This window comes from Choloepus didactylus, chromosome 3 (assembly GCF_015220235.1).
Source record: "Choloepus didactylus isolate mChoDid1 chromosome 3, mChoDid1.pri, whole genome shotgun sequence".
Classification (NCBI taxonomy): domain Eukaryota; kingdom Metazoa; phylum Chordata; class Mammalia; order Pilosa; family Megalonychidae; genus Choloepus; species Choloepus didactylus.
In genome coordinates, this window is record NC_051309.1 from 160,226,844 (window position 1) to 160,246,595 (window position 19,752).

Here is a 19,752-nt window from a genome sequence, read left to right on the forward strand (position 1 = left end):
GGTGTTTCCCCTAGCGCCTGATTCTTAAGTTGCACGTCCACGTAAAAGCATTTAATACTCTAATAACCCACCAGGTTCCCAGCTCCTAAAGTTTCCCCTGCTCAAAGTTGACCCAATTTCCAGGTTGAATCCTTCCCCAGGATCTGTCTCCAAAATAATCAATCAGAAGAAATTAAAGGAGCTCTAGCTGAGTATCTTAAGTAAATTTACCTTATAGGTAATCTTATTATTAGACTATTCTGGCTTTTAGCTCCAGTTGTGTTAACTTTGCTTTCACCTTGCTCTTGTGGCCAATCCTTCTTTGTGTTTTATTGTGTATCAACCATGTATGTGCCTGCCTCAGAGGTGGACACTGAGGTCCAAACTCTGGAACATTAGGAGACCAGTAGTCTACTTCCACCAGGATAAGATTCTAAACTTTTTTCCCAGCTAATCAGAAAATCATGGCTCTGACCTGGACAGAAATTTATAATGCAATAAAAATGCTGAAAGATAAAGTTGATGAAATCTCCTAGAAACTAGATCAAAATGAAAAAGAGATGGAAAATGCAAAGGAAAAGATAAGAAAAATTGGAGGACCAATTCTGAGAATGCAATATCTGAATAACAAGGTTCCAAAAAAAGAGGACAAAGAAAATGAAGGGAGGAAATCATCAATTTAAAAACTCAAGAGAATTTCCAGAACTGAAGAACATGGATTTCTAGCTTGAAAGAACCATCTGAGTGCCCAGCATGGTGGATGAAACTAAAGCTACATAAGGACACATCATTGAGAATGCTGGGGGTTAAAGAGAAGATAAAACACAATGTCAGAGAGAGAAAAAAATTTCATATACAGAGGAATCATAAAGTAAAATAGCTTCAAACAGCACAAAAGCAACAAGAAACTAGAAATCAATGGCGTAATTCCCTCAAAATTCTTAAGGAAAGTAATTTCCAACTTAAAATTCTATAACCAGCCAAGCCATTATTCAAGTTTTAGGGAAGAATGCAGATATTTTCATATACCTTCAGATATTGAAGTTCTCAAAAAATTTTCAGAAAAGAGGTGAAGGCCTTGGGGTTCAAACAGTAATAAATACATTTAATAATAAGCAAGTTTTAAAAGTCATCTTCAAGGAATTCAGAAAATTATGTAGACAAAGGAAGCATATGTACATAGTTTATCTTGGAATAGCGTATAATGCAATAATAACATAAAGCTGCCTATTCTTACCAAAATTACAACTTAATAGTATTGGGAAGTAAGGGGATAAGAAGAAGGGGTGTGTGTGTGTGTGTGTGTGTGTGTGTTGTGAAGAAAGTGGAGGAAAGAGAGCTAAAATCCTCATCTTCCAACATCAGAAGTCAATAAATAATGTTCAAAACTAGAGGAAAAAATTCAAGAAATAAAAATAGTAGCATACTATTCAGAAGCATAGCAGAAAATACCAAAACCAAAATCAGCTAGAAGTTATAATTGTTTCTTCTGGGAAAGGGGAAATGAGGATAAGAGAACAAGGAAATACTGTTCTACATTACTAATTTTGTAGGGTTTTTTAACTTTTAAAATTATGGATGATTATAATTTTGATTAAAATAAACATAGAGTAAGGCCCCACCCAGCTAAGGAATGTCAGAGGACACTGGGAAAGACTCAAAGGAGAGTGGGAAGTGGGATCACCATGATTCACATCCTAGTTCTTCCCAGACCAATTATGTGATCTTGGGCATTTTAATCCATAAAAATCTCAAGTTTCCTCAATTTAAAATTGGGTTTAAAATGTACTTACATCAGATGCTGCCCCACTCCAATCAAGATGGCTAAGTGTGATGCTTCAGAGCTCCATCCCTTGACAGAAGCTTTGAAGAACCAGCCAGATACAGCAGAAATGTCTTAAAGCTCCACGAAACAGTTAAAGGATGGTAGCAGCAGGGCAAGTGCCCAATCAAGGAAAAAGTCTACTTAAAAGCAGTAGGATCTCAGGATGCCCTGGCTTGCTCCTCTCCCACGCCTTACCAGCTTTGCACAGAGCAGGCCCATGGTCTCATTGTGAGTCCACAGTACCAGTTTCAGAGGGAACAGAATAACCCTTGTGCTCATACAGGGAGTATGTATGTCTGGCCCAGTCTGTCTGGTGGTGCCCTAAAGGACTAACGGTCCCAAAACTTTCCATACAAGTAGAAGGCAGCTCTCCAAGCTCTCCTAAAGAATGCTGTGGAAGAGCAGTCAAGTCATGCTGCTTGAAGCAAGGGCTTGCTTACTGTAGCTCATGTACTCCAGTGTCTGGGATCAGGGGGAAACTTTCTTACAGAAGAGGGGACATTTGTACCAGTGTAAATGGATGAATTCCCAGAGCCACATGCATATGCCGAAGACAACGCATACAGTGGAAAGGAAACCAGGTAGGCCCTTAAGTTTTGGCCTGGAACTATTCTCTAAGCCCATTGTATGGCTAAGCTATGAAGGAGAGCACTTATGCAGGACAATATTCAAAGACTGGAATATTTGTTTTCTTTTTCTCCTTTTTTTTTTTTTTTGTTAGATCCTGGCATTCAAGGAAAGCTCTATCATGACACTAGCTGGTGACTAGCTTAAGGAACTGATGCCTCAGAGCTTAATTCCAGCAATAACATATTAAAATACCAAAATGCCCAGGTTTCAACAAAATGGTACAAAACATAAAAAGAAACAGGAAGTCATGGCCCAGAAAAAGGAGATTAAAACATGAGAAACCATCAATAAGGAGGGCCAGACTTGGGTGTTCTAGAAAAGGCCCTTTAAAAAATGATCCTAAATATGCTCAACAAGCTAAAGGAAAACATGGACAAAAAACTAAAGGAAATCAGGAACACAAGAGATGAACATAAAGATAATATAAACAGAACAATGGAAATTATGGAAAGGAAACAAACAGGACTGAAAACCACTGTAACAGAAATTAAAAATTCCCTTCAGGGGTTCAACAGAATATTAGAGCTGGGAGAAGAAAGAATCACTGAACTTGATAATAAGACAACTGAAATGATCCAGTCTGAGATGCAGAAAGAAGAAAGAATGAAAAAAAAGTGAACAGAGCCTGAAGAATTTGTGGACACCATCAAGTATACCAATACACACATTGTGGGACTGCCAAAAGGATAAGAAAGAGAGGCAGGGGAAGGGAGAATATTCAAGAAATCACAGCTGAAAACTTCCCAAATTTTACAAAATATATGAATATACACATCCAAGACATTCAACATACTCCAAATAGGATAAACCCAAAAAGACCCATGCCATGGTATATTATAATCAAACTGTCAAATGCCAAAGCTAAAGAGAGATTTATGAAAGTGCAAGAGAGAAACTAAATGTCACTTATAAGTGAGACTCAATAAGATTAAGTGTCAACTTCCCACTGGAAACCATGGAGGCAACAATGAGGACATATGTAAAGTGCTGAAAGCAAAACATGCCAACCAAGAATGCTATCTCCAACAAAACTGTCTTTCAAAAATAAGGGAAAAATTGACATACCCAGATAAACAAAAGCTAAGGGAGTTCATCACCACTAGACCACCCTACAAGAGATGCTAAAGATAAGTTTTGCAGTTTGAAAGGAAAGGCCAATAGATAATATCAAAGCTGGATAAACAAATAAAGATCTCCAGTGAGGGTAACAACAGGGGTTAAATATAAATGCCAGTACTATTGTATTTTGGTTTGTAACTCCACTTTTTATTTACTATAGGATCTAAAAGGCAAATGCATAAAATTTGATATAAATTAGTGGTTTTGGACTCAATGTATAAACATGTAATCTGTGACAAGAACTATGCAAAAGTAGGGGGATGTAGGGGTATAGGAATATAGTTTGTGTACACAGGTGAAGTTAAGTTGGTATCAAAGCAAATGTTAAAGATTTAAGATGTTAAATGTAAGCCCCTGTAACTACAAAGAAAATATCAGAGAATATGCAAGCTAATAGAGACAAAAATTGTAGTGAAGGCTGCCAGGGGCAGGGGCATGGGCAGGGGGAATGGGGAGTTAATGCAAAATGGATATAGGATTTCTATTTGGGGAGATGGAAAAGTTTCAGTAATGGAAGGTAGTGGGGGTACTGCAACACTGTGGCTGTGATTAATCCCTCTGAAGGGTGTGCTTGGGAGTGGTTGAGTTGAAAGTTTATGTTGTATGTATGTTCCCACAATTAAAAAAAAGAACTAAAGAGACAAGGGCAATTAAAGATAATATATAATCATTGAAAGTATATAATAAGGGAGGAGAGAAGGCTCAAAAGAACATTATTGGAACATAGTGGACTATAAACAGCAAGCTTTGTATCAATGCTAAATGTCTGGAACTTGATAACTGCACTAAAAGTGGTAACATAACTGAATATCCTTGCTCTTAAGAAATGTACATGGCAGTATTAAGAGTTCAAATAGCATGATGTATACAACCTACATTCAAATGTTCAGAAAATGCATTAATAAATAGTTAGACTGACAGACAGATAGGCAGATGGACTGTTAGATTGATGGATACATTGAATGATTCAGCAAATGTGGCAAACTGTTAAAAATGGTGGATCTGAGTATCTGTGGGGACAGGGATATGTTGGAGTTCTCTGTATGGTGTCTGCTATTTTTGTAGCTGTCCTGTATGTTTGAAAGTATTTCCAAAAAAATGTTTAAAATTAAATTTTCAAAAAAAAAACTTGAAACCAAGTGTTGCTGTGAGGTTTAAATGCTAAAAGAGCTATAAAGTGATTAGCAGTGCCTGGCACATTATAAGCACACTTTTTTTCATTCAACAAATATGTAGCATGCCTACCATGTATCAGGCACTGTTGTAGACATTTGGGATATATGAGTAAATTTTAAAAGATCCTTGCCCACATAGAGATCACTAGAATTAGAGGGGAGAGATGGACAAGAAACAACATAATACTAAGTAAATGATATAGTACATTAGGAGGTGACAAATGCTAAGGAATGAGATAGAGCAGAGGACAGGCATCCAGGCTGTAAGAAGAGGGGTGCCTGAAATATTAAACAAGGCAGTCAAGAGGGTTAACCATTCATATATTTGGGAAACAGCATTTGTAGGCAGAGAAACAGCCAGCTAAAGGCTCTACGGCAGGCATTTGCACAGCATGTTTGGGAAGGAAGCTGATGTGGCTAGAGCAGTGAGGGAGAGCAGCTGAAGATGAGGTCAGCTGAGTAACAGGGGGCCAGAAGGACCCTGGAGGGCTTTAAAGGACATTGTCAGGACTTTGGTTTTCACTTAGAGTGAAACAGGGAGCCTTTAGAGGGCTTGAGCAGGGTGACATGACCTGATTTACCCTGTAAAGAGATCATTCTGTGTTAGGGATGGAGCACAGGGGTCAGTGGGAAAAGCTGGGAAACCAGTAGGAGTTTCCTGCAGTATTCCCTTGAGATGATGGTGGCTCTGACCAGCAGAACTGTAGAGAACTGATCAGATTTTCTATACTTCTGAATACATTTTAGCTCTTATTATTTACCCAAGATGATACAAGTCAATGGCAAAAGAGAAATGAAGCTTGCTACCTGGCAGGCTAAATCTGGGCCAGACTTCAATTTTTGTTTTAACGATTTTCAAAGAGGAGAACCACATATTTATCACATTGAAATATTTGTAAGGGTTTTTATTCCAGCCTGTCTTTTCAAAAGTGTTCAGAAAATACTCTTTGCAGAGTATCTTTCTGCCATTAGACTAAATATATTATAATCACAATGTTAAGCAGTATCCTAATTGTTGCTGAACTGGCTTTGTTTGGTAGTAGAGAAAAGAGATTTCGTGGTGAAATTCAAAGCATTTCACTTCTTTGCCTTATATATATTGCTGAAGAAGTATATTAAAATCAAGTGTTTAATGAATACATTGAAAAAAATTTTGGGAATTACCAGGTAAGTGTACTCATTTAAGAAAATCTTGGAAAGAATGTGTTTGAAAGATGAAATAGCCTCCTATAATATGAATAAGCTAATATTTACTTAACTTTTGGTAACTCATATTTTAATACATCAAACTTTTTTAGAATGAATATATTTCTAATACTTTTGTTTATGCTAATTTTCAAATTTAAAATAAGACTTTTATCATTCTTTTCATATTACAGATATATATTTTTTGTAAAATATTCAGAAAATAAAGAGAAGAAAATTAAAATGACCTACAATTTCACCACCTGGAGATAACCACAGTTAATATTTGTGAATATAGTCTTCTAGTCTATTCAATAGACTACATATTTTTATTTTACAAAAATTATATCATGCTATGCTTACCATTTTATAACCGATTTCTTTACTTCATAACATTTCAAGAACAATCTTTATGGGATTTTATATTCTTATCCATTATATTTGCTGCCTGAACCTGAAAAATTTTATTGTTTCAAGGAACCATAACTTATTTTACCAGTACCTCAATAGATGGACTTTGAAGTCATTTTCAATTTTCCACAATGATAAACCCCTCTGTGGTGAACATCTTTATAGCTCGATTTCCTTTTTCTCTTCTTCACTGGTGAAGTCCTTTCAACAATAGCTTAAGCCTTAAGATTTGACTTAAAGAACCATGTTGCTTAGGAAAATACAAGAAGTCTCTAAATCCCTCTGGAATCAATGACTCAATATTATTCACTGTCAATGTTTAAGGGAAACTATAGTACCTTTTACCTTGAAGGAAGACAAAATTGTTAAAGGAAATGTAAAAATATTTCCATGAGAAATCTCTGAGTCACATGATAATGTGAAGGGCAACTCCTCTGCCCCATTCCCAAAAAAAAGATACAGAGTAGTTTCCAGAATGTGATCAGAGTCCCATATTAAAATTAAAATATTTATTCATCAAAAGACACCATAAGGAGAATGAATATACAGCCCATAAAAAAGGGAGAAGATATTTGCCATAAAATATATTTATACCAAAGGACTTATATCCAGTATATATAAATAACTCCTATAAATTGGTAAGAAAAGAGACAACCCAATAGAAAAGTGGACAAAAAACTTGAATGGACACTTTACAAAGCAGAATATCCAAAAGACAAATAAATATGTCAAATGGGTACTCAACTTCATTAGTTACCAGAGAAACAAAAATTAAAATTGCAAAATAATACAACTGCACATCCACCAGAAAAGATAAAATGAAAAGACAAAAAGTGCCAAATATAACTTTAATCCTCTGCTGGCGTGAGTGCATATCTGTACAGCCACTTTGGAAACTATGTTAGCACTACTTAATAAAGCTGAACTTATGAAGTCTATGATTTTAGCAATTTCATTTCCAGGTTTAGAAAAGAAATGCAGACACAGGTTCACCAAAACACATGTATAAGAATAGTCACAGCAGCACTCATCATAATAGCCAAAAACTGGGGAAAATATGTCCATCAATGATTAAATAGATAAATTTTGGTATAGTCACATGATGGAAAAGAATAAAGAAATGGGAGTGAATAATCTACAACTATACACAACAGTATCGGTGAATCTAGCAAACATTTAACATTAAGCCAAGAAGCCAGTCACAAAAACACACAAAATTCATACTCCACGATGCTGTTATATAAAGTATGAAAACAGGCAAACAGAACATATGCTTCTAGGAATCAGGATAAACTTGGCAGGGCAGGGTAGGGGGAGAGCTGTTGGGGAGCATGAGGGACTTTCAGGGTACTATAGTATTCTATTTCCTCATCTGGATTCTAGTTACATAGAGTTTTTCACTTTGTGAAAATTCACTGAGTTGTACATTTATAGTAGGTGTACTTTATGCATATTGTACTTTAATAAAAGACTTAAAGAGCAAAACTAAGCATGGAAGTGGTGAAATGTACTCTTGCTGTCAGTGGTGATAACTCACATCTTAATTCAGCTTTTCTCTCATTAAGTTTATAATAGGAATAGTTAAAATTAAGCAAATAATGAATACAATTAGGAATATTTTTAAATAAACAAAAACAAATAGACCATTCTATATGTTTTCTATAATTTCTTCCCATCCCCTGCCCAAAAGGACATCAACTACAGCTTCCCAGTCTTTCTGTGAATGAAGAAAAACCATAAACGGAAAATCAAAATTGAAATACTATATTATTTTGTCCTATGCAGAATAATAAAATCTGTAAGACATGCATTTCAATAACTAAATGTCTTGTTATTTTGTAGCTTTTAACATGTATACAAAGACCTGACCCAGTATTTATACAAAAGGACAACAACATTTATGGACCTGACACTGTGTCCATTTATCTTACTTTACCCATTACCTTATACCGTAAGTGTAACTTTGGTATTGCTTTAAATGACAATGTATTTATTCATCACATGTTGATAAATCAGGCATGTTCCCTACCCTCAGGCAGCTTAACAGTATAGCAAGGGAGGGCAGATGAACATAAAAATTTACAATAAGCATAAGAAAGTGTCAATGCCAGAAAACTGGTTTGGTTTAAGTGGCTTAGAAAAGCCCAGAGGACAGCAGCTACTCCATCAGCCTGGGGAAGGGTCGGAAGGTAGGATGTCAAAGTCTCCATGGAGGAGGTGACATCTGAAGGGCTGTTTGCATTTGGATATTGCAGGACGAGACAAGTGCTGACATTGCAGGCAGTGGAAAGTAACGAGAAAAGGCATCAAGGAGGAACATTTCAGTGTATATAAAAGGAACAAAAGTTTTTGGTTTTGTTTTTTTTTTAATTTAACTGGAGATGGAGCATGGGAAGAACAATGGAAATATCAGAAATAAAGGTGAAGAGGTTAGTCAAAACCAAATTAAGGAAGGTCTTATCATTGTCAGATAAGGAACTATGGATAAAGATGATAACAAGAAGAAAAGAAGGGAAATAAACACTGCTAGAATCCAGTTGCCAGAAAAGTGTTCTAATGCACTCACTCAAGGCAACGGCCACTTGTCAAGTTGGGCATTCCCCAATTCTCAAATTTACTATTGAAGATTAGAATGTGGGCAGGAACTTTGGGGTAAATAACAACTCTCAGCCAAAAAACTGATTTCCCACTTCAGTTTTTTTTTTTCCTTTGCAGGCTTCTTTACCTTTGGACACTTATTTCTCTATGTTGCTTTGCTTTCTTTCAAAAATCAAAGAAGAAATTATAACAATCTTCTTTTCCTCATCCCCTGGCTCCCTCCTCCCCAGCTTTACGAAATCAACCATCAGTTGAGCTAATGATAAACCTTGCTGTGCTTTGTGTTCATCCTGATTGCAAGTCACTGAGGTCAGAACCATGACCGAACCAGGACCCTCATAAACTATGGCAAACAACCTTTTCCAAACGTTACAAGCAATGAACTAAGCCTCTAGCCAAACTATGCATCTCAGTGAACACAATCTCTGCAATCTGGTTAAAAAGTTTTGGTGTTTTCCACAAATCCCTTGCATGCCCTAAGAAGCATAAATATAGCATCCACTCTGAAGATTCTTAGATTTTCTGTAACTCAAATTATCTGGAGAGATCTCAATCTTACAATGGAATTTCACAATCTTTAGAGAACTATCGCAATCTTTTTCTCTGTCAATAATAATAGCTAACATTTACTGAGGACAAATTCTGGGCCTGGCTTAGGCAATCTCATTTAATCCTCACAACATTCCTGTGAGGTATGTGCTATCATTTTGCCCATTTACAAATGAGAAAACCAAGGCACAGAGAAGTTAAGCAATACACCATGGATCACAGAACAGAAAGTAAATGAACAAACAAACAAGATTTCTCCCTCTTTCTTTTTGGAGAAGAGTCCACAATCTCTGCCGGCAGCTCTCACCTGACTCTACCCTTCTCCATCAAGGTGGTCACTGGGAATAAATCCTCAGATGTACATTGGCTCCTTTCTAAGAAGGAACCCAGATTTGTCTCCTAAATGGAGCAGTTGGCAAATCATCTTGACTTCTGCAGCTTTTAGCATTTTTCAGTTTTTAAAAAAAAGTCCTAACTTAATATCACCATCTTCTGCCATTATTCTCTTATCTTATCAGAACTTTCATTATTTCATCTTGAGGGTTTTTCCCCCCACTGCATTTCATCATTTTAAATGTCATATTAACTTGTCACCACATGTGCCTTTTTGGAGACCCTACCATCACGCTTCATCAAGACCATGTTGGAACACAATAACACAACTTAGATAAAAACTGAGAATTTAAATGTCATTATTGGGGCAGGAGGGGCAAGATGGCAGCACAAAGAGGAGTGGAATTTATTCCCTGGAACAACTAATAAACAACCAGAAACAACTAGTAAATATTCTGGAACAATGGCTGGGGGACAACTGTGACTGTCCACACATCATATACCAACCTGGATTGGGTGAAATGGCTAAGACTGCAGCATAAAATCCACAACTAAGAACTGCAGAACCACCCCGGGAGCCCCCTCCCCCCAGAGCAGGCTGCACTGCAAGCCCTCACTGTAGGAGAAACCAGCATTCCCAGAGCCAGTAAATATAGCTCAGCTCAGCTCCAACTGGGGTTTTAATTAACAAATGTGGACTGCTGAATACAAGCTACAAAAATAGACAAAACTCCTAACAAGCAGACAGAGGCTTTTAGAGATGACTGACCTTAAAGAGTCAGAAAAGACCAGGGGCTCTCTCTGATGGATGGGCAAAACTGGGGGCCATGAACTGGCTCCGAAAGGGGGCTTTCTTTCCCTTTCTCTCTTTCTCAAGCTGAGTGGCTCAGCGCAGAGAGACTCAGCCATTTTCAGTTCCAGCGCTCTGACCCAGACAGGGGTAGAGATAACAGAAGCACTAATTCAAATGCAGATGATAACTCCCTAAGGGGTGTATCTTCCCTAAGAAGAAGGAAGCAGGGCCCAGCTCTAGGACAGGCCTTCCCTTCAGAACTCAGATGCCAGACCCCAGGGGAAAACAGCCAAAACAGAAACTAAAGGGGCCACACCTCCTTACTCCAGTCAGGAGTGAGAGGCTGACAGGTGCTACCTGTTGGGCAGGTTAGGAAAAGCACAGTGGCTAGAGGCCTCACAGGAAAAACTATCATTCTTCTAAGATACACCCTGAATATAATCTCATTCTGAGACCTGAACTCATTCTGGTCTGGGAAAATCTGATTGTGGTAACCAAGGAAACCAGATGCCTAGACAACAGAAAACTACAAATTACAATAGGAGAAATGAAGATATGGCCCAGTCAAAGGAACAAACTTACACCTCAGTTAAGATACAGCTGAGATATTGTTTCACTTTAATGAAACAATCAAAGATTTTCAAAGAAATATGCTAAATCAATTCAAAAACCAAATCAATGAGTTCAGGGAAGATACGGCAAAAGAGATGAAAGATATAAAGAAAACACTGGGTGAACATAAGGTAGAAATCAATAGTTTGAAAAAACAACCAGCAGAATCTATGGAAATGAAAGGCACAACACAAGAGATGAAAAACACAATGGAGACATACAATAGCAGAACTCAAGAGATGAAAAACACAATGGAGACATACAATAGCAGAACTCAAGAGGCAAAAGAAAACACTCAGGAACTTGAGAACAAGACACCTGAAATCCTGCAAACAAAAGAACAGATAGGAAAAAGAATGCAAAAATATGAGCAACGTCTCAGGGAATTGAATGACAACATGAAACACATGAATGTATGTGTCATGGGTGTCCCAGAAGGAGAATAGAACGGAAAAAGGGCAGAAGCACTAATAGAGGAAATAATCAATGAAAATCTCTTACGAAAGGCATAAAATTATAGATCCAAGAAACATAGCATACCCCAGACAGAATAGATCTGAATAGACCTATGTCAAGACACTTAATCACTTTATCAAATGTCAAAGACAAAGAAAGAATCCTGAAAGCAGCAAGAGAAAAGCGATCCATCACATACAAAGGAAGCTTGATAAGACTATATGCAGATTTCTCAATAGAAACCATGGAGGCAAGAAGGAAGTGGTGTGATATATTTGAGATACTGAAAGAGAAAAACCACCAACCAAGAATCCTATATCTGGCAAAACTGTCCTTCAAATATGAGGGAGAGTTTAAAATAGTCTCGGACAAACAGACAATGAGAGAGTATGTGAACAAGATACCTGCATTACAGGAAATACTACAGGGAGCACTATAGACGAAAGGAAAAGACAGAAGTGAGAGGCTTGGAAAACAATTTTGGGTGATGGTAGCACAACAATGTAAGTACACTGAACAAGATGACTGTAAGTATGGTTGAAAGAGGAAGGTTAGGAGCATGTGGGACACCAGAAGGGAAGAGGAAAGATAAAGACTGGGACTGTATAACTCAGTGAAACCTCAGTGAAACCTGGAGTGCTCAACAGTTGTGATAAAATGTACAAATATGTTTTTACATGATGGAAAACAAATGAATGTCAACCTTGCAAGGTGTTAAAAATGGGGTGGCATTGGGGGAGAAAATACAGTCAATGCAAACTAGAAACTATAGTCATCATAACATGGTATTATGCTTCCTTTAATGTAACAATGGCAATATACCAAAGCTAAATGCCTATAAGAGGGAGACATAAGGGAGGGTATGGGACTCTTGGCATTGGTGATGTTGTCTGACTCTTTATTCTACTTTAGTTTATTTCTGTCTTTCCTTTTGTTGCTTTTTTAGCTGTCATTTTTTTCTTTTCTTTTTCTTTTTCTTTTTCTTTTGTCTCTACCTTCTTTGACTCTTCCTCCTTCTTTGTAGAAGAAATGGAGCTGTCATATAGATAGTGGTGACGGTGGTAAATGCATACATGTGATTATACAGGGAACCATCAATTGTTTACTTAGGATGGAATGTATGGTGAGTGAACAAAACTGTCTTTAAAAAAAAAATGGGTTGATGAAAAAACCTTGAGGGCACTATATTGAGTGAAATAAGTCAGACACACAAGGACAAAGATTGTATGGTCTTACTGATATGAACTAATTATAATATGTAAACTCATAGACATGAAATATAAGTTACCAGGATATAGAATGAGGCTAAAGAATGGGGAACAGATGCCTATTATGAACAGAATGTTTAACTAGGTTGAACTTAAGTGTTTGGAAATGGACAGAGGTGATGGTAGCACATTACTGTGAGAAAAGAATGGTATGTGAATGTGGTGGAAAGGGCAAGCTTAGAGTCATGTATGTCACCAGAAGGAAAGTTGGAGGTTAAAATATGGCAATGTATATAACAGTGAATCTTGTGGTGGACAATGTCCACGATAACTGAACAATATTAGAAATCTCTTTCATGAACCAGAACAAATGTATGACACTGTAACTAGAAGTTAATAATAGAGGGATATACAGGGAAAATATATACCTATTGTAAACTATGTACTACAATTAGTAGTATTCTAACATTCTTTCATCAACAGTAACAAATGTACTATACCAGTACTATGAGTCAATAATGGAAGGGAGGTGGTTGGGGTATGGGAGGATTTGAGTTGTCTTTTTTGTTTTTAAATCTTTTCTGGAGTAATGAAAACGTTCTAAAAATTGAAAAAAAAATTGTGGAGATGGATGCACAGCTGTATGATGGTAGCACGGGCCATTGATTGTGCACTTTGGATCCTTGGATGATTGTATGGTATACGAACAACCTCAATAAAATTTTAAAAAAAATTTTTTAAATGTCAATACTGGTGGTAGCACAACATTGTGATTGTAATTATTCCACTGAATTGTATACTTTAAAATGGTTAAAAATGGAAAACTTTAGGTTGTGTATATGTTACCAGAATAAAAATTAAAACAAAAAACAAAAAACAAAACAATAGAACTGTACAACACAAACAGTGAACTATAATGTGAACTACGGACTAAACTTAACAGTATAATCACAATAGTATTGTTTCGTCAATTGTAACAAAGTACCACACTGAAGCAAAGTGTTCTCAACAGGGAAAACCCGTGCGGGAAGAGGGATATGGAAACTGTACTTTCTCCATGATTTTTCTGTATGCCTGCAACTTCTCTAATAAAAAAAAAAAATGTAATTACTGGAATGGGAAAGAAAAATAAGACCATACTCCAGCTGCAAATACATCTGTGTATTTCTTTGGACATTGACTTTGAAATGCTAAATCACTCCCACATGGAAAAAGATCCATCAGTTTGTTTACGCATCTGAGTACATAAACATATGCTTGCGAATGTCTGGAGAAACTGGTTTACAATACCAAGATAATCTAACCAACATGTTTGGATGCTTTTTGTTAATTTCATAGAAATTTATAAACAGGTATATTGTTTAAAAATTGTACATGAATAAAATTATGATAATTTCTAAATGGATCATTTATCTCAAAAAGTCGGTTCAAATAATCTATATTCTCCTATATATGTAATGAATCTTTTACACTTAACCATTTTTTAAACCTGTAACATTTTGGTTTTTTAAATGCATCCTGTTTAAAAAAAAAAAACTTTAAGAACTAAAAAAGGATGACTACAACCATGTTAGCAACTACACTTTCAAGAAAGGAAATTTTTCCTCCAACAAACCATTTTGTTTTGTGCATAGACAACATATTAACACATTAATTTAGCTGTACCAAAGGCAAATTTTTATATTTAGAAGAAAATGAAATTACGGATGCACAAAGAAGAAAGGTTTAATATACCAAATATGTTTTTTAGTTTGATGCACTTAATGTCAATATTTGGGGCAATTTCTAAGGTTTTCAAAAAAAGGCATTAATAATAGCTTGGTACAATATTTAAAGTAACTCAACAGGAAAATGAAAACTACTTTTAGAGCATACTTTCACAAATTGCTCTAAAGCCAGCATAGCCATATTCAGTTTTGTTTTTTTTTTTTTCCTTTGCTTTAAAATATGCTACCAGTAATTCTAACCAGACTAAAATGTATTGTTCCTGGACCAAATACAAGCATTCATAGTTGCAAAAATGTTTTGCAATGATACCTTGGCCTCTACAAAAAGCATAAAATAGCTAAGGAGAGACTGAGTTTATTTTCAAATACTGTGACTGATTTCCAATAATTCCTTATCAGAAGAAGTACTGGAAAAATACCAGATATTTAGGAACAGATTTAATTCTTTGGTATAAGCACGAACTGGAAACTGTTATTGACAGCTTTCCATGGTTAGTTTCTTGATAAACCAATAAGAAACCCAAGGACCATGAGTGACAATGAAATCTAGTATACCATGCAAGGCAGGCAAGAGTGATAAAATTTTTTAATAGGAAAAGTTGACACTAATATTATACTCTAGAGAAACTAACACCTATTTAGAGATTTTAACATTATAGAAAACTAAAAAGTCAAGCTTCATAATGACCAAAATTATAACTTATAGCTGGAATATTTTGCTGCATTTTGGCATTATACCATAAATTATAATGCACAACCATCTGAGAACTCGTCAATCTTGGCATGACATACTAACTCCTCGCACCACCTCAGATGGGTGGAAAAACAAATTCTTTTCTCCCTGCAAATGCCTGAACTTTATACCATAAAATAAATCAGAGTGAGAGGTTTAGAGTAAGGTTATAATGTACCTATCTTACCACTTTTGTATTTTTTTCTTTGTAACATAGACAAGTATATTTTTGTATTTGGAATTGTAGACTGCTTAATTTAGCAAGCTTATAAGCTTATAAAACAACTTTTTTAAAAAGAGCAAAGTCTAGGAATTTACAGTTATTAAATTTACTACCAAAATATTTAAGGGACTCAATCCATTTTAATAATCATAGTTCTTTTAAATATCATTTGAAAAGTTCTTTGTGGACACTAGACCCAAGACTATACAATATCCAAACAGAATTCCTATGATCTGAGTTTTGAAGTTTTTCACTCAGTTACCTGTTCTTCAACCTGCTATTTCTTCTCATGTTTTATGCATTTTCTAAACACAAAGTCTGAGATTTTTAACATTGGACCTTCTCTTCCAAGGCCCTGTCAGATAACTTTATAAACACGCACTTATAGTCTTTGAACATCATCTTAAACTGAGACTAATGCATAGAGCCACATTTCTTGTTAAAAGTTTGTCACTAAAGATTTACCATTTATGGGGGCTTAACCCAACACTACCTGGAAAAAAGGACTTACAGATATTCCCATAAATCTTAAAACCCCAAACTGGAATTCTAATGAATTTTTATTTAACATTTCTATGGAAGAAAAGGCAACTGCACTTATTACTTCAACATTATTAAAGTACAAGTGACAGCAAAAAAGGGACCTACTCATATTTCCAAAGACCAAGCTTTACCATGGCAAAGTCTTCAAAAAAGGCAAAGGAGATGAGATGCTAAGTATCACTATCATAAAAATAATCACTTTCTATCTTTGTGTTTCTTCTGCTGCATGAGGAACCAAGGAATTCAAATAGAGGATTGTTCTGCTGAGTCAACTATGAAAACTTCAGATAGGTATATATTCCTTGTTATTCTTTCAGGGCATTATTTTCTACATGTTCTAAAAAAAACAACTTCAAAAATAAAATTATAAAGAGTTATTTATACTCTTTATAACTTGTGAATACTTTGCAAAGAAGTTTCTTGAATTTATATGGCAAACTCTTCAACTAATTTAACTGCTCAAATAGAGTTGCCACTCAAAAGTCCCTTTGACATGGGATCTGTCCCAGTTACAAAGCAGTCTCTTCGTTTGTTGAATGTGAGAGTGGCTCTTAGTTCCTTTGGGATCCCAAATAGCTCATTCAAAGGCATTTCTGTCTGTTCTCCAACACTACTTATGTCAAACTGTAGGAGACACCTTTACGAACTTTCTTTATATCAGAATGTTCCTGCTTTGCCATGAACAAAGGTACAGCAGTATAAGATAATAATGGTTTCTGAGTTACTGGAAGCTCAGTAACTGCAGGATGGTCAATGGATACAGTTTAAAATCCTCCATTTGTGATGGCAGTCCACCACAGGCAAGTTCTCTTTGCTACTATATCATCTAGCAGTTGTGTAACTGAAAAGTTAGGATTTAAGGGATGATTATGATTACTGAATCATTATATAGATATTCTTTTTTACTTTCTGGTATATTACAATAGACAGAAGAAAATAGCTGAAATCTCTGAACTATAACCCAGCTGCCTTTATCTCTGATAATGATTGTATAACTACATAGCCTTTATCTTGTGATTGTAAAAACCTTGGGACTGACCCTCACTTATTCTCTCTTATCTGGTTTTTTTAACCTTAGAGTCTTGGCATTAAAGACAGCTCCTAATGTTTATTAACATTGAGTCAGCCCAAAACTAACCCACTCCAATTCCAAATCATCTCTAACCTTGTCATCTCAAGCCATTGCGCTCATTATCCTAACACCTGCCTATCTTTTGATACGGTAAAAGCATCAGAGTTACTGAAGTTCAGGGAAACAGATTTTTAGACCAATAGGCCATCTGATCTTCTGCTTCCTGCCTAGCAATGAACTCTTTCTCTCTTTGAAACCCTGGTGTCTCAGGGACTGGTCATTTGAGCACATCGGACAAAGAACCCATCAATTTTCATGGGTATCAGTTGTTATGTGTTCAACTGGACCTGAACCTTCAGGCCTCTTCTGAAAAGAAAAGTTGCCCGGCATGTATCTTTCTCATGGCTTAATTTATTTCCACTTCTGGTAAAACTGGCTGGAATGTTATATTTTCTGTTTAACTGGGTAGGTCTCTTGAAAACAGGAACTGGTTTCCTCTGCACTTCATTTTGTCCTGTGTTAAAAAGAAAGGCAAATTTCTTTTTAACACAGGAAAATATCGCTGTATATTCTTGTCACTTAGAGGTAACGGATTCATAGGACTAATTCCTTTTTGAATTTCAATTGCTTTCCTAGCTGCAAGGCCAGTGATAACCCCATAAGGACATCTCTTTCCAGGCATGACTCTTCCTCTATGGCTCAGATTATTCTTACCAAAACTAGAATTCTGCTGGGTCCCCATCGGATTCTCATCCTGAATCGCCAGGTACCACTTTGTTGGAGACTTCTATTTAGTCTTGGAAAATTCTGCTTCTTTCTCTCCTTCAATTCAATTGATTATGTTACCGAAAGACATATCAATTTTGTGGAGGTGTTCACTGCTGCAGCTTTTCCACAGCCGCGCCAGTCATGGTGGCTCCCACCAACCGGATACCATCAGGGTCGTGACTGAAGACTTCCGCTGGAACAGTCAGTAGCAAGGCGGATCTAAGGCGGGACAACTGCCGCTCACTCAGGCAGGGGACGCGCACGCGCGCTGGCGCCCTCCGTGCCCTCCCACTGGCTGCCGGGAGGGGCGGTGGTCGTGCGTTTCACCATTTTTATAGAAAAAGTAACTAAAGAACATTAAACTCTATTTATATTTCTCTAAGTTATCTTCCAAATTTTGTCACAGTAAATACATAAGTACATTTTTATGTTACTGCATCATGCATGCATTCAGTTTAGTGTTCTATTTTTTTTCACTTGTTTAAATATTCCTTGTACCTAAATAGGTTCCATGCTTGCCTTTTTCATGTCATAGAATATGTTATATGGTGCTTTTTTTGTGATGCTATTACTCAGTTTGCCTCTTTATTTTATTGGCATTTGGAGTGCATCCTTTTTTTTTTTTCTTTCTTTTTTTACTATTTTAAGCTGAGTTATATTTAAAATCTGTATAGTTTTCATTTTTCTCTTCAGAAATACCTCCTTAGAGCAGTAGCTCAAAGTAAACTTTAGCTTCTTATAAACCCTAGTTTAACTAAATTTTAATTGATAATCTAAAAAACATAAAACAACAATAAAAATAAGCAGTAGCAAAGTAAAAAAGCCTAAACTCCAAACTTACCCACTCCCTTTGCCTCTAGGACTCCTTATAGCCTGATGCAAAGGTCACTGCCAAGGGATTGAGTCCCAGAAGCTGAACTATCACATCAGAATGGATGAACAGCGTATTAATTAGGGTTCCGTAGGGAAACAGAACCAACAAGAGATATCTGTAAATACAAGATTTTATAAATATGTCTCACACAACTGTGGGGATGCATGAGTCCAAATTCCATAGGGCAGGCAGTGAACTGGCAACTCCAACGAAGGTGTTTGATGAACTCTTCAGGAACAGCTTTGCTGGCTAGCAGAAGAAGTGAAGATCCTCCCTCTTTCTCCCTTAAAAGTCAAACTGATTGAATTAAATCCAGCTGATTGCATTCTCTCACTGCAGAAGACCCACCCCTCATTGATGTAATCAGCCACAGATGCAGTCACTTGACTGATGATTTAATAAACCAGCCTTCTAGTTTACTAATCAGCCACAAATGTCCTTACAGTAACAGGCCAGTGCTTGCTTGACCAGACACCTGGGCACCATAACCTGGCCAAGTTGACACATGAACCTAACCATCACAAACAGTTTTCAAGCTTTTTATTTTTTTTAACTTTGCCTCACTATTCACCAAAAGGACTAAGGCAATTCACAATGCTGACAGCTATGTACAGTTGTACCTGCCCTAAATCCTGTTATCATTGTATTTTACCACAGTTGTTGCTTTCTGCTATTTAAATAGGCGTACACTGGTGTCTAAATGCTGGTTTAGAATTCAAAACCTCAGTTTTGTGCTACATCATGCATCTTGTCAGGTACTGCTTTCTTTTCTCATTTTCCTCGTGAGTTCAACCCACTGTCTTCTCATCTCCTTATTGAATTGGTTCTTAATATTGGTATGACACATTTATATAAATATTTAATATGTATATAACTTTTGCATTATTTGTATATTATATATGGTGTGTGTATATATATATATACTATATATATGTACTA

At 36.3% G+C, this 19,752-nt stretch overlaps 1 pseudogene; it reads right to left on the reverse strand.

The window, feature by feature from the left end:
• Positions 1 to 16,558: 16,558 nt before the first annotated feature.
• Positions 16,559 to 18,057, reverse strand: LOC119530510 (annotated as a pseudogene).
• Positions 18,058 to 19,752: the final 1,695 nt, after the last annotated feature.